Genomic DNA, 14,437 nt, shown 5'->3' on the forward strand with positions numbered 1-14,437 from the left:
ACCTCAAAACCCTAACACAATCCGAGTCGATAATTCAAACCTTTCACACCTCAGCATTGAAGTTGCTAAGGAGCATATGGAAATTATCAATACAATGGTCAGTGCTTACTGTGGTTTGGTAGCAGGTCAGCTTGGAAACATCAACATGACCAATGAAGATTATCAACAGATCGACAAGGAAGAAATGGAGTTGATGGATATCAAATGGGCTTTTGCTAGTGCAGTGAGAAGGGCAAAAGATTTCATGGCTCGAACTGGAAGAACTTCGTTGGAAGGAAAGAAAGATCCGAAGTATGGGTTTGATATCAACGCCGTTACATGCTTCAATTGTGGTAATAAAGGGCACTTCAAACGTGAGTGCACTCGACCAACAAAACAAGGCAATCACAACCCTTTCAGAAACCAGACGAGTACTACAAATGTGAATGCCCAGCAAGAAAACCGTGAGAGGAGGATTGTGGCAGTTAATAACAATCAGGGCCAGTCTGGAACTTCAGAGTCCTGCTGGTTTGTTTAAAAAAAATAAATAAATAAATAAATAATGAGGCCCAAATATCACTCATATATTTTAATTATGTCACCAGCCCACTTCACAAACTTGATGCAAGCCCAAACCACATTCACTTGATTTATCATAAACAGCCCAACACTCCTCAAGACCATGTGACTTGTATTGGAAACCCATTAATAAACAGCCCAATACTTGAACGTTATTAAAACATGGCCCAAAAGTCAAACAACCCTAAACTTCATCAGCCGTCAATTTAATCTTCCCTCATCCTTGTCTCTCTGCGATACACTTCAGCCTACAACCGAAAACTGAAGATCCTTCGAGACATAACAATTGTTTGATCTTTCGAAGTTGTTGGGGATTATGATGATCTTTCGAAGTTGTTGGGGATTATGATGATCTTTCGAAGTTGTTGGGGATTATGATGATCTTTCGAAGTTGTTGGGGATTATGATGGTCTTTCGAAGTTGTTGAGGGGTAAAGGTGATCCTTCGATTCTGTTGAGATGACCCTTCGAAACAAAAAGATGACCTTTCGAAAACAGATGATCTTTCGATTCTGTTGAGATGACCCTTCGAAACAAAAAGATGACCTTTCGAAAAACAGATGATCTTTCGATTCTGTTGAGATGACCTTTCGAAATCAGTTTGATCTTTCGAGCATCCTTTACATCTTTCGAAACATGAAGCTGCCAAGAACATCAAGAACACAGCCTCTGTGTAAATCTGCAGATTTGATGAAAACATTTTGTATACAGTTTTTGATGATGATAACTTGAATGTTTAGGTGAAAAACATAAAACCCAACACTCGTTTCAGCACAGATCTGAATATTCGGGTCCAGATCCGAGTTTTTCTCGATTTTCACCATCTTTACATCTTGAATAAAAAGCACAAAAATCACAGATCTAGAGCACATGTGAATTAGTAAACGGTTAGATTTACTAAATCGGGCACCATGGCTCTGATACCAATTGTGGGTCCGGGTTTCGGGACCGAAACCGTGATTTCATGATTATGTTCATAGACGGAAGAGATTAGAGATGATAAACAAATAACCTTGTATTAATCCGGTAGTAAAACATTACAAGTCGGCCCGATTACATGATAACCGAACTAATACCAAAGGAGTATACATCCGGGGAGAGACCAAGTGGTGATCTCTCCCGGTGAGGTCTCAAACCTCCTCTAACTCTCTTGTGTTGCAAATGGCAAGGGTTTTCTATTTATAGTCACACCCCTTGTCTTGCAAACACACACGGTCAACCGAATAACCCTCTCGTTTGACCACTTCAAACGAGCGGGTCTATACACGTTCGATAGACCGTTTCACTAACTATTACAAATTCAGCGTAAAATAATAACTAATCTATTCGACAAGCATCGGACACAAAATCTGCATCAACAAATTCCCCCTTGGACGCTACTCGTGATGGTTCGTCTTCTGTGTCTTTCATGTCGGAGGATCTTCAAAGTCTTCACGCGTCGTAAGAAGAAAGTGTATCAACAAACTCCCCATTCCATTTAGGAAGTGTGTTAACAAACTCCCTCTTAGAATGAACTCTCCTTTGAGTCATGCTCGTGAATCATCTGACTTGTTAATTCTTCAGATCCTTGTGGTGTTGATGAAGGGTCAGCGGCAACTCGATCATCTTTATCCTTTGAGTGCCTTCACGTCGTGTCTTTATTCCGAAGTTTGTTATCGAACATGTTCTCCTCGCCTTTAGCATCTGCACATGCAAGAAATCTAAACGCATAATGAGAACAACCGCTTGGAATATAGTTTCCATAAACAAACGACACATGTGTGACCGTATCTCAATCAAACACCTACCGACAACAGTTTGAAAGTTTAGAAAAATGATCAATTTTAGTCCTTTAACTTTCAAAACTTGTTAACTTCGACTGTTTATGAAGATGCAATTGTTTTCCAGCTTACGATCAGGATTTTGGGTAGGATAGATTCGAGTTCCAACATCGGTCAATCAAAAATAAACTAGAAGCAAAATCTTTTTGGATTTTATAAAGCTTATATTAAAACACACCTAAAATCTTTTTGGAAATTTTCATTTTTCAAATTTAAAGACGGAAAACAATAAATAAATAAATATATACAAACATTCTTTTTGCGAGTTTCGAGGGTAAGAGAATCATATCAGTGTACGGTCATGTCAAAACGCTCTTGTTGTTCATTTAGTTAACATTTAGATAAGCATCCTATAACAATTATCGGTATTGCTGTCCACTTAAGCTCAACTTATCAGATGTAATCATGGCGAGGGGATACGATTAGTGTATGATTTATACTTACCAACCGGTGTTCATCCACATCACGACACATTCCCGTATCAAGGTATGCACGAGAGTTCATCTTACCGGTGAGTATACTGATTATCATCTGTTTGACCGTATATGATGTGAGATTCTCACTTATTTTGATTGAAAACAAGCCCTATGTGATAGAATCACTTATTGATGAGGAACTTGATTTTCAGATGCATGAAGGGCACAAGAGCAAGTCCGTGAACAGGTCAGTACTTTCGTACAGCAGAGAGACGAACTTGACTCCCGGATAAATGTGATATTTTATCACTTATTTGTTTGGACATGTGATTGTTTATCACTTATTGAGGTTGAATGCAGTATGTAATATGTACACGTATGTATAGTATCATGGAAGATCTAGACTTGCGTCCCCGTTATTTTTTGGTAAAAGATACAACCATGATACCCAGATGATAAGCAGCATAAAGACCGAATATCTCAGAACCTCGGCAATCTATCAAACGAAATTTCGGTACTAAGACCATATGCCAATGAATGGTTCCCACCTGATCTTCAGTCAGTTAAGATTTATATCACCCTGCACACTTTAAAATGATTGTGAGCCTACCGAAACATCTTATATAAAGCTGCTTATCGTTTTTCATTTAAAGTTTAAAGAGGTTTGGATAGACCACTGATGTACTATCATTTTCTCTTTTGCTCGCCAGGAAACTCATTTTTGTTTTTCTATTGTTTTTGTGTTTTTGAAATTTTTCCGATGTTTTTGGATTTTCCGATTTTTGGATTTACTCCCCCTAAAATCAATAAACTAAGACAAATTTAAAACACAAAGGTATTTACTAAAATGATTTTCCGATGTTGGTTTACTCTTGCTTGACCTTAATGCCGTTTACCAATAATAAAAAGTCAAATCTTGATTTGTCAAATGCTTTGGTAAAAAGGTCGGCACGTTGGTCATCGGTGTGGACCTTAACAACATCGATTAGCCTTTTCTCAAAGCAATCACGTATGAAGTGATATTTGATTTCGATGTGTTTGGTCTTTGAGTGCTGCACAGGATTTCTAGTGATCTGTAAAGCAGCCGAATTATCAACGTAAATAGGAGTAGTTAGGAATTCAAAACCGTAGTCCCGCAATTGTTGTTGGATCCAAAGAACTTGGGAGCAACAACTTGAGGCAGCAATGTATTCAGCTTCGCATGTTGATGTAGCGACGCACGTCTGCTTCTTGCACTGCCATGTGACTAGGCGATTTCCTAAAAACTGACATCCAGCCGTTGTGGATTTGCCGTCGATTTTGCATCCGCCATGATCAGAATCACTGAATGCGATCAAGTCAAAGTTATTATCCCTAGGGTACCATAGACCGGTGTCAGGGTAACCCTTCAAATAACGAAAAATCCTTTTTACAGCTGCAAGATGTGAGGCCTTCGGGTTGACTTGATATCTGGCAAGCAGGCACGTTGGGTACATTATGTCTGGCCTTGATGCTGTGAGGTACATAAGAGATCCGATCATTGCGCGATAGTATGAGGGGCTAACAGCTTCACCCTTCAAGTCTGGAGTAATTCCGTGATTTTGTGGCAGTGGGGTACCAATGGGCGTTGCATCAGACATCTGGAACCGGCTCAAGATGTCACCAACATATTTAGTCTGATGGATGAATATCCCAGACTCAGTTTGTTGCACTTGTAGGCCCAAGAAAAAGGTCATTTCTCCCATAGCACTCATCTCGAATTTATCCTGCATAATGCGCTCGAAATTCCTACACAAGACATCATTAGTAGAACCAAAAATAATATCATCAACATATACCTGTACCAGAAGAAGATCTCCATCTTGTTCTTTGATGAAAAGAGTACAGTCGATAAGACCTCTTCGAAAACCGTTCTCCAGCAGATAGGTAGATAAGGTTGCATACCAAGCTCGTGGCGCTTGATGAAGACCATAGAGAGCTTTGTTGAGCAACCAAACCCGATCGGGATGGATAGGATCTTTGATAAGTGGTAAAATACACATATTTGTCCCATGTAAATTGTATAATTTATGTATAGGTTTTATTTGTTTTTTATTTAGTTTTAGTGTTATATTATATTATTTTGTGTTTGGCTAGGTCCTGGTGCAAATGGAGCAAAAACGAGTAATATGTAAATGACCAGCCAATTGGGCAGAGTAAGATGCCAGTGACCGAAATAAATTACCGTATTTTTCTCGAGTAGGCCAAGCCCGCTATCTATATATTATTATTAGAAGTCATCATCACAAAAGAGGCCATATATTACAAGGCATATATTTATGATTGTTGGCAAAAGAGATAAGGAAGCTGCTGTGTTGTTCGAAGATTGTAGTTGGGCCGCCAAAAGCATTTTATTGGTCCAAAGAATTACATGAAACTCATGGGCAAATTTACGTGGAAAGATCTTCAGCCCATGTGATTTAGGAATTTGAGATACTGGGCCATGTGAATCACTAACTAAATACATGGTTTTGATAATATAAAAAAACCCTAATATGTCTACAAATAAAAAGAGGGGTGGCCGTGATTAATTTGAGGAGGCACGAATATTTTTGACGGCACACACGACTTGGAGACGAATTTAGAGTTTCTTGGGACGATCGTAGGGGCTGTTCAAAGGTTTTGAAGGCTCGGGGAAGCTTGGAATCATCGTGGGAGGCTAGGGAACACTCGGGTTTGAAGATTTTCGGGTTTTATCTTCTCGTTTATTCTTCTTGTTCGGTTGATCTTTGTTTATTCATGATGAATTCTGATTTATTACTGATTGTTATGTTGATTTTAGACATGATTATTGGCTAAACTTCTCGTACTACCTAGGTTATGACTATAGCATAATAAAGTTTGGATTTTTATTCGGTTTTTGTCGTGGTTGTGGGTCTTTCTTGTACTGTAAAAGCTATGGGAATTTAACTTGGTGCATATGCGTGCTTGTGATTGTTTGATTATTGTTTATTGCTTCATTCGATTCTTCGTGACGGTCTTTATCACATAATAGAGTCGGATTAGGGTTCTTGATTTAGGTGAGTGTCTATATCATGTAATAGGTCATTAATCCTTTAGGGTGAAAACGCGTAAGTAACCTTAGAAACAATATTCGGTAATTTAATAAAATCAAGTGTGCTGCTAGACTCGTCGCGGAAAGGCTCGAGGATATTAATAGGTCTCGGTTTAGTTATAAGGACTTAACATTCCATTGTCTATTAAACCAAGATTAAAACCCATTGTCGCTTTAGACGTTCGCGCGGCAAGGTAGAGCGTCTTACATAAGCACTTTCAAGAAACTAGAGGACGGAAAAGAAATCTAGAAAACCGGTGAGCGTAACAGCCTAGGTAGTGCCATAAGAATCGCCTTGAGAGTGTTTGAGGGGCTTAGTGGCGTCTTAATAGGTTTAGCATTCAAAGATCCCGGTTCCACACCACAAAATCATCGAATAGAGATCCATTCTGAGTTTAGCTTGCGTCTAGCCTAGGTAGTCTTCATCATCTCTGGTCAAAACCTTCGTTCGAGTTCGCGTCTAGTTAGTATAATTTTAATTATATTTTTAGGATATTTAGAAACCCCCCCCCCCCATCAAATAAACAATTAGTTAAGTCCGTGTCAGTCTAGGTCTAGTTAGAGTCATTAACGTAATCAGTAGAGTCTCTTGGGTTCGATACTCGGACTTCCTTAGGCTATACTGCATCGATCGGTACACTTGCCGGTTGTGTGGTTTAGGGTTTAGAGAGTCTTAGTTTTATAAATTTAAAGCTTAGAGAGTCTAGAATTAGGGTAATTTTAGTTGTTTTAATTAACCCATTTTCAGCACATCAATCTTCAAAACCTGGAGGCTGTTCGACGTACACCTCTTCTTCAACCACACCATGTAAGAATGCACTTTTGACGTCCATCTGGTAAACCTTGAATACTTTGAATGAGGCATAAGCCAGAAAGATCCGAATTGCTTCCAGACGTGCAACAGGTGCATAGACTTCGTTGTAGTCGATTCCTTCTATCTGACGAAAACCTTGAACGACTAAACGTGCTTTGTTCCGAATAACCACTCCACGGTCGTCTTTCTTGCATTTGAAAACCCATCGAGTGCCAATTTTCTTGTAGTTCTCAGGTCTTTCAACAAGCTTCCAAACACCAAGCTTTTGAAATTGCTGCAATTCTTCCTGCATGGCTTCAACCCAAGCACTGTCTTTCAATGCTTCTTTCCACGATTTTGGTTCTTCTTGTGACACGTAACATGCGAAGGACCAGTCATTTTGTTGACCAGATTCTCTTATAGCTGAATACAAACCAGCATTCCGGTTGTTTCTCAGCTGATTACGCGTCTGCACACCGCGATGGACATCTCCTATAATATTCTGCTGGGGGTGGGTATCATGAATCCTCATTTCAGGATTTTCTGGCACGCGTGCATTGATACCCAAATTGTTAAGATTAAGATCAACAACCAACTCCACACCAGGAATGTGTGTAGAGGTGGATGCATTCCCTTCAGCAGTGTCTACATTCTGCATATGAGGTGTATCAACAGAGGCACCTTGAACAGGAGCAACTGGAGCCGAAGATCCTTCAGCTGCATCATGATATTCATCATCTTCAGAAGATTCATTATAATCAGCAGCATCTTCATAAACCTCATTTTGAACCATATTGTTGACAGACGAAGAAGCTTGTGGGTCAACAACAATAGGTCTAACCAAAGGCGAGACAGCAGCGTTGTCACTTTCCAACAACATCCTAGCCGCTGCTGACTCTTCGTCAAAGGTTGGCAGATTGAAGGAGTCAAATAGCCCATCATAATCGAACATCCACGGATCACCCGGAGCCCTAACAGGACTCGTGTACCTTTGAACCCTCACTTCACTCCATAGCTCAATCTTTTTGGTAGCCAGATTCCAAACACGAAAATTCGGAGTAGCATATCCAAGGAAGAAACCCTCGATAGCTCTTGCTCCAAACTTTCCATCCGGCTCAATCATAGTACATGGAGCACCAAACGGTTCTAGGTAAGAAAGATCCGGTTTCCTTTTCTGAAGGAGTTCGAAGCAAGTTTTGCCATGTCTCTTTACTGTAAGAACTCTGTTTAACGTGTAGCATGCAGCCGATACAGCCTCCCCCCAGAATTGAATAGGGAGTTCCGACTCTACTAACATTGTTCTTGCAGTTTCTATAATCGTCCGATTCTTCCTCTCCGCGACACCATTTTGTTGTGGAGTATAACGAGAACTGTACTCATGAAGAATGCCTTTAGAAGTACAAAACTCATCCATAACTTGATTCTTGAATTCGGTTCCATTATCGCTTCGGATCCTCTTCACTTTCAACGAATAGAGATTCTCCAACATTGTAAGAAGATCCTTGAGGATGCCAGGAGTTTGACTCTTGTGTGCCATGAAGGATACCCAAGAAAATCTAGAATAATCATCAGTAACAACTAGACAATAAGCATCTCCGAATGTTGTCTTGTGCTTCATAGGTCCAAAAAGATCCATATGAAGACGTTCGAGAGGCATGCTGACAGTGTTGATTTTCTTCAAAGGGTGAGACTTCTTTGTTTGCTTCCCTTTTTGGCACGAGACACAGATATCTTGTAAATGAAAACTTCTCACAGGCACACCATTCACAAGATTATTTTTCACCAAATGGTTCATCTTTCTCAAGTGAATGTGTCCCATTCTTCTGTGCCAAGATATAGACTCCTTTTCCGTGGCTTTTGAGACAAAGCAAGTGACTTGTGCAGATGTTGTAATCGCTTGGCTCATGTCGAGAATATAAAGATCATTAACTCTCGGAGCCGATAAGAGAATCCATTCTTGTGGAATTTTGAATCCAGGTTTCAGCACATAGCAGCCGGCATCATCAAAATGCACGGAGAATTTTTTATCGCAGATTTGCGACACACTGAGAAGATTATGATCAATTTGCTTAACATAATTGATCTTATCGAAGCACACCATACCATTGGAGATACTTCCCTCTCCAGTGATGAATCCTCCTTTGTCTCCCGCAAATGCAACATACCCTCCTCTAATGTTTCTCACGTCGTATAGGAGCCGTAAGTCGCCAGTCATGTGCCTGGATGCTCCACTATCAACAATCCAGTGACTGTTAATAGTTCCTCCTAGAACATCCTGCACATGTCATTTAAAAACATCAGTTGAGAATGGGGACCCAAGCCTTAGTGGTCTTGGGTCATCCCTGAGCATCACGAAACGTGATATCAATCTCTTGATGGTTTTCAAGAACAACTGCTCCCCCTGAATTGTCACCCGCCTTAGGTAACCAAGTTCGTTTTTGCCTACCAGTTTTTGAAGATTATGGTTTTACAGGTTGTGACACACTTGGTTCCCTTTGAACTGTTTTAACTTCAGATTTTAAAGCTTTTTCAACAGTTTTCATGTTCTTATGTCGTTGTTTAGTTTCTTGTTCTTTTACAGTTCGTTTATCATGTTTAGGTGAAACTGACCGACGTTGAGGATGAACTGTTTCAGGTGGAGCTTTCTCAACAAATTTATTCTTTGGAGCATTTGGGCAGTTTTTGATGATGTGCCCAATTTCTCCACATTTAAAACATGTTCTCCTTTCAACAAATTTAGGAGAACTTGATTGACCACAAGATGTCGAACTCGTGGAACCCGAGGTACTAGCCTTTTCATCACACCCATTTGTGCGTTGAGTGTAATTGTTATCACTGTTACGTTTTAAGATTGTGACTTGTTTTACAAAATCAGTGTTAGATTTGTTCTCAAAAGTTTCAATCTTATCAGTACCCTTGGATGACACGAACTTGACATCTTTTGCTTTCTTTTGAAATCGAGCTCCTTTTGTTTCAGACTTCATCTGAGAGACTTTATGCTTTTGAACTCGTTTGACTGGTTGTTTACCATTAGAAGCACTAGGTTGTTGAGTGGTTGAAGATTTTTGATTACCAAACTGTTTTCTAATCTCAGCCTTAGGAATTGGATCACATTGTGTTACAACAATTCCCGGAAGTGTTTTTCCCAAAAATTTGTTTGTGTTGTCTTCAAAGACTTTATCAATCAGAGATTGATTTACATTTTTAATTGGGAAATCGTGATCTGAGTAGATTTTATCATCTCCAACCAAAGTATACAACACATTACTGCTTTTAACAGTAGACACACATGTCTTATCAACTTTGACAGAATCAATCACTTGTTTCTTAATAGATGAGACATCAGGAGTATCAGGATCACAAAGAATGTGATTCTCTCGTGGAATAACTACTCCTTTCATCTTGTTAAGTGATTTATCCTGTTCACCTACATCCACTTCTGATTCATCATCCGATGTCTCATAGTCCTCGATAATTGGAGGACTTTGCTTCATGGATGATGAAGTTTCTTGTTGCTTAGAGGATGTGTTTGAAGAATTGTCCGGTTTGAACCCTAGGCCAGTAGCAAATTCCTCAACATCAAGAGGCACACTGGGTTCATACCGAGGCATTTCCTCCTCATCAGGCATCTTGGTATAATTGTTCATCAAGGGGGGCGGACATTTCTTATACCCTATGCCTTTCTGATTTCCCTTCGGTTGTTGAACATCGATGATGTGATCAAGCACAAATTGGGAGTTAGAATAACTCTCCAATTTTTGTTTGATCGCATCATGCTCGCATTGGGCTATGGCTAATTGCTTCTTAGTTTCTTCCACAATGTTAATGTATTCATTTATACTTACTTGCTTGTGGTAAACTACTTTGTTCACTTCGGACACATTTTTCTTTAATGTTTCAATTACTGATTTAAAATCTTTTTCGTTCCGAGTTAAAGCCATATTTGCCTCTTTGCATTTGGAAAGTTCAATAACCAAATTTTGATTATGACTATGAAGCTTTTCTAGTTCAAGCTTCATTTCAGCACAAGATTCACAAACACTAGGAGCTGGAGGTTCAGAATTTACCTGACTCGAAGAGGCTGACACATTTGTCATAAAAGCAGTTTGAAAAGAAAAAGATCCGTCTTCAGAAAAGAACTTTTCCATTTCCCTGGATGTGGTAGCAGCCTTCTTGATCAGAATTGATTTCTGACATATGAGATCATCAGCTTCATTCAATAAATCCTCAACACCAGAACCTGCTTCCTCCTTCACATCAGACTCTGATTGATTATCCCCAGAAACGGAGCCTTCTTCATCAGAACTTCCAGAATAACCAGAACTGTCATCACTTTCAGAGGACTCTTCTTTATGAACATGCTTGATGATCTTTGCATAACAAGCTGTTCCACCTCCTTGATCACCTTCACCAAACTGCACAGACCAGTCACATCCCTCATCAGCTTGAACAGCCAAAGCCCGATTGGGATTTGAAGTTCCAGACTGGCCCTGATTGTTATTAACTGCCACAATCCTCCTCTCACGGTTTTCTTGCTGGGCATTCACATTTGTAGTACTCGTCTGGTTTCTGAAAGGGTTGTGATTGCCTTGTTTTGTTGGTCGAGTGCACTCACGTTTGAAGTGCCCTTTATTACCACAATTGAAGCATGTAACGGCGTTGATATCAAACCCATACTTCGTATCTTTCTTTCCTTCCAACGAAGTTCTTCCAGTTCGAGCCATGAAATCTTTTGCCCTTCTCACTGCACTAGCAAAAGCCCATTTGATATCCATCAACTCCATTTCTTCCTTGTCGATCTGTTGATAATCTTCATTGGTCATGTTGATGTTTCCAAGCTGACCTGCTACCAAACCACAGTAAGCACTGACCATTGTATTGATAATTTCCATATGCTCCTTAGCAACTTCAATGCTGAGGTGTGAAAGGTTTGAATTATCGACTCGGATTGTGTTAGGGTTTTGAGGTTGAGGATTGTTTGTATAATGAGCCTGCTGTTGTTGTTGTGGTGGTTGGACTTGTGGCTGTGTTGGGACGGGAATGTAAGACCTTGGATCAAAAGCCGGAGCAGCAGTTGATTGAGGAAACGGAAGAGAACTTGTATTCGACACAAATGCAGTTTGCAGTTTAGGTTGCTGAGCTGCAGCGGATCTTGCCAAAGCATCGAATCCTGGAAGGTACATTTCTGTATTCTGAGGAGCGGGAGCTCGCTTTGCTTTCCTGATTTCTTCATCATTTTTATGTTCCAGCTTCTGAATGAACTCATAGATAGTTATTCGAAAGATTCACAATTTGAAAGATCCTTATCTTTCGAGCAATTATTTCGAAAGATTCACAATTTGAAAGATCCTTATCTTTCGAATAACTATCCTTCGAATAGATTCCCTGGATCGAAGGATAAGTCTCTGACTTCGAAGGATGGGTCGAAAGATGATTATCTATCGAGCCTTCCTTGATCGAAAGATGATCGTTCGATATCAAAAGATATCCTTCGATCGCTTCTGACACAACTGACAAAAAGGTGACAGGTTGGTGAGAAAGGTGATTGGTTGGTGAACCAACTTTCGGCAGAAGGATGTTCTGACCTCAACTTTTCACCAACTTTGATTTTCAAATAAAATATGCCCAAAATGGCAAATCTTATCCAGAAAGTCCGGTCACCGGAACACACCGGAATTTGGCCGGAAATCACCAAATTTCGTAAAAACAAGTTGTAAGTTACCCAACCCGCTTTTTAACACTCCCGGTTGGTTTAGAACACGTTTTTATGCCAAGAAATCCCAGAAAATCACTAAAAACGGGAGCTAAACCAAGTGTCCAAACACACCAAGACTTGAACAAACCCGGTTTTTAACAAGGTAAAGAGCCACGGCTCTGATACCAATTGTAGGTCCGGGTTTCGGGACCGAAACCGTGATTTTCATGATTATGTTCATAGACGGAAGAGATTAGAGATGATAAACAAACAACCTTGTATTAATCCGGTAGTAAAACATTACAAGTCGGCCCGATTACATGATAACCGAACTAATACCAAAGGAGTATACATCCGGGGAGAGACCAATTGGTGATCTCTCCCGGTGAGGTCTCAAACCTCCTCTAACTCTCTTATGTTGCAAATGGCAAGGGTTTTCTATTTATAGTCACACCCCTTGTCTTGCAAACACACACGGTCAACCGAATAACCCTCTCGTTTGACCACTTCAAACGAGCGGGTCTATACACGTTCGATAGACCGTTTCACTAACTATTACAAATTCAGCGTAAAATAATAACTAATCTATTCGACAAGCATCGGACACAAAATCTGCATCAACAAATTCCCCCTTGTCCGTTGCTGTCGAATGCTGAAAATGCAACTGCAATCGATCTTCAGTCAAGTATTCATCTTCTCTGTGTTAACAAATTCCCCCTTGACCGATGATCCAGGTAAGTAGTATCTTGACGCTCCTTGTATAATATTTCCCCCTCAAAGTACGCGTATCCGTGTTGGGTGTTGTGCAATTTCCTCAAAAGGCTCAATTGACCGATCTTCCGCTGATCTTCCAATACTCCAACCGGCATTTGATAAGGGTTCCATTCTTTAAAAAACAACTGCATCAAGTCTTGATCTTTAAGCATACTACATTGATAGAGATTTCTGGTGAACTGTCTTCTGTAAACCGTCTTTGTGGAATCGACCAAGTAATGCACTTTAATCTTCAGCATCAACACTCAGGAAAGTCAGCTAGACCAAGTGTATCCCTTGCAAGCTCAACCAAACGGCACGCTTAGTTGAACTACATCCAGATCTCATTGTCTCGCCTTTGTGAAGTTGACCACGTAATGCACTACGGATCTTCAGCATCAGTACTCAGGAAGTCAGCTTGACCAAGTACATCGTTTGCAAACTCAACGAATTGAGTTACCCCCAGATCCCTGTAAAATCCCAAAGAAACATCAAACCCAAAACCGAATCCTGCAGGTCTTCAGCCTTGAACTATCAACTTCCATAAAGATTCCCCCAGGTCTTTAGTAAACAGCGCTTTGAAACTACTGTCGACTTTAGATACCTGTATGTTTCCGTGCAAAACTCTTCACGCTGGCTGGAGAATTAATTAAAATCCTCAAATATGTGTCTGTGCAAAACATTCCACGCAGAACCGTTTGTATCACCAGAAAATCACAAACTCTACCACCTGTGATTGCGTTTAGAAATTTACCGAAGAAATTCAACATATAAAAATTTTTATCCCCCCATTTCTTTGGTAACATCTCTAAACCTTAACAGATTCTTTCTACTTCAAAGAAAACTGTCGTCAATTTCACATAACAAATTCTCTCCACTGAGTAGAATTTATCTTCAAATGTTCACCAATTCCCTCCACTGAGCGGAACTGTCATCAATCTTCATTGAATGTTCTCGGTTCCGAAAATTCACGAAAACGACTTTCTTCTTTGCATATTCTAGTTGAATAAGAACGTCCCCTAGTACCCCGTAGGATCCGACTTGTATCCCTCCAAAGACTTTGTGAACTCGTTAGGACCGGTATTGACATTCTAGGTTCATTCATTCGTTACCAAATGCGAGAATATGACAATAAACAAAAATATTTCTCCGTTGCATATTCTAGTTGATAAAGAAATTTCGCCTAGTACCCCGTAGGATCCGACTTGTATCCCTCCAAAGACTTTGTGAACTCGTTAGGACCGGTATTGACGTTCTAGGTTCATACGTTCGTTTTCAAATGCGAGAATATGACAATAAACAAAATGCTATCGAACATTTCCGAATAACC

The sequence above is a fragment of the Helianthus annuus genome, chromosome 12 (genome assembly GCF_002127325.2).
Source record: "Helianthus annuus cultivar XRQ/B chromosome 12, HanXRQr2.0-SUNRISE, whole genome shotgun sequence".
In the NCBI taxonomy this organism is placed as follows: domain Eukaryota; kingdom Viridiplantae; phylum Streptophyta; class Magnoliopsida; order Asterales; family Asteraceae; genus Helianthus; species Helianthus annuus.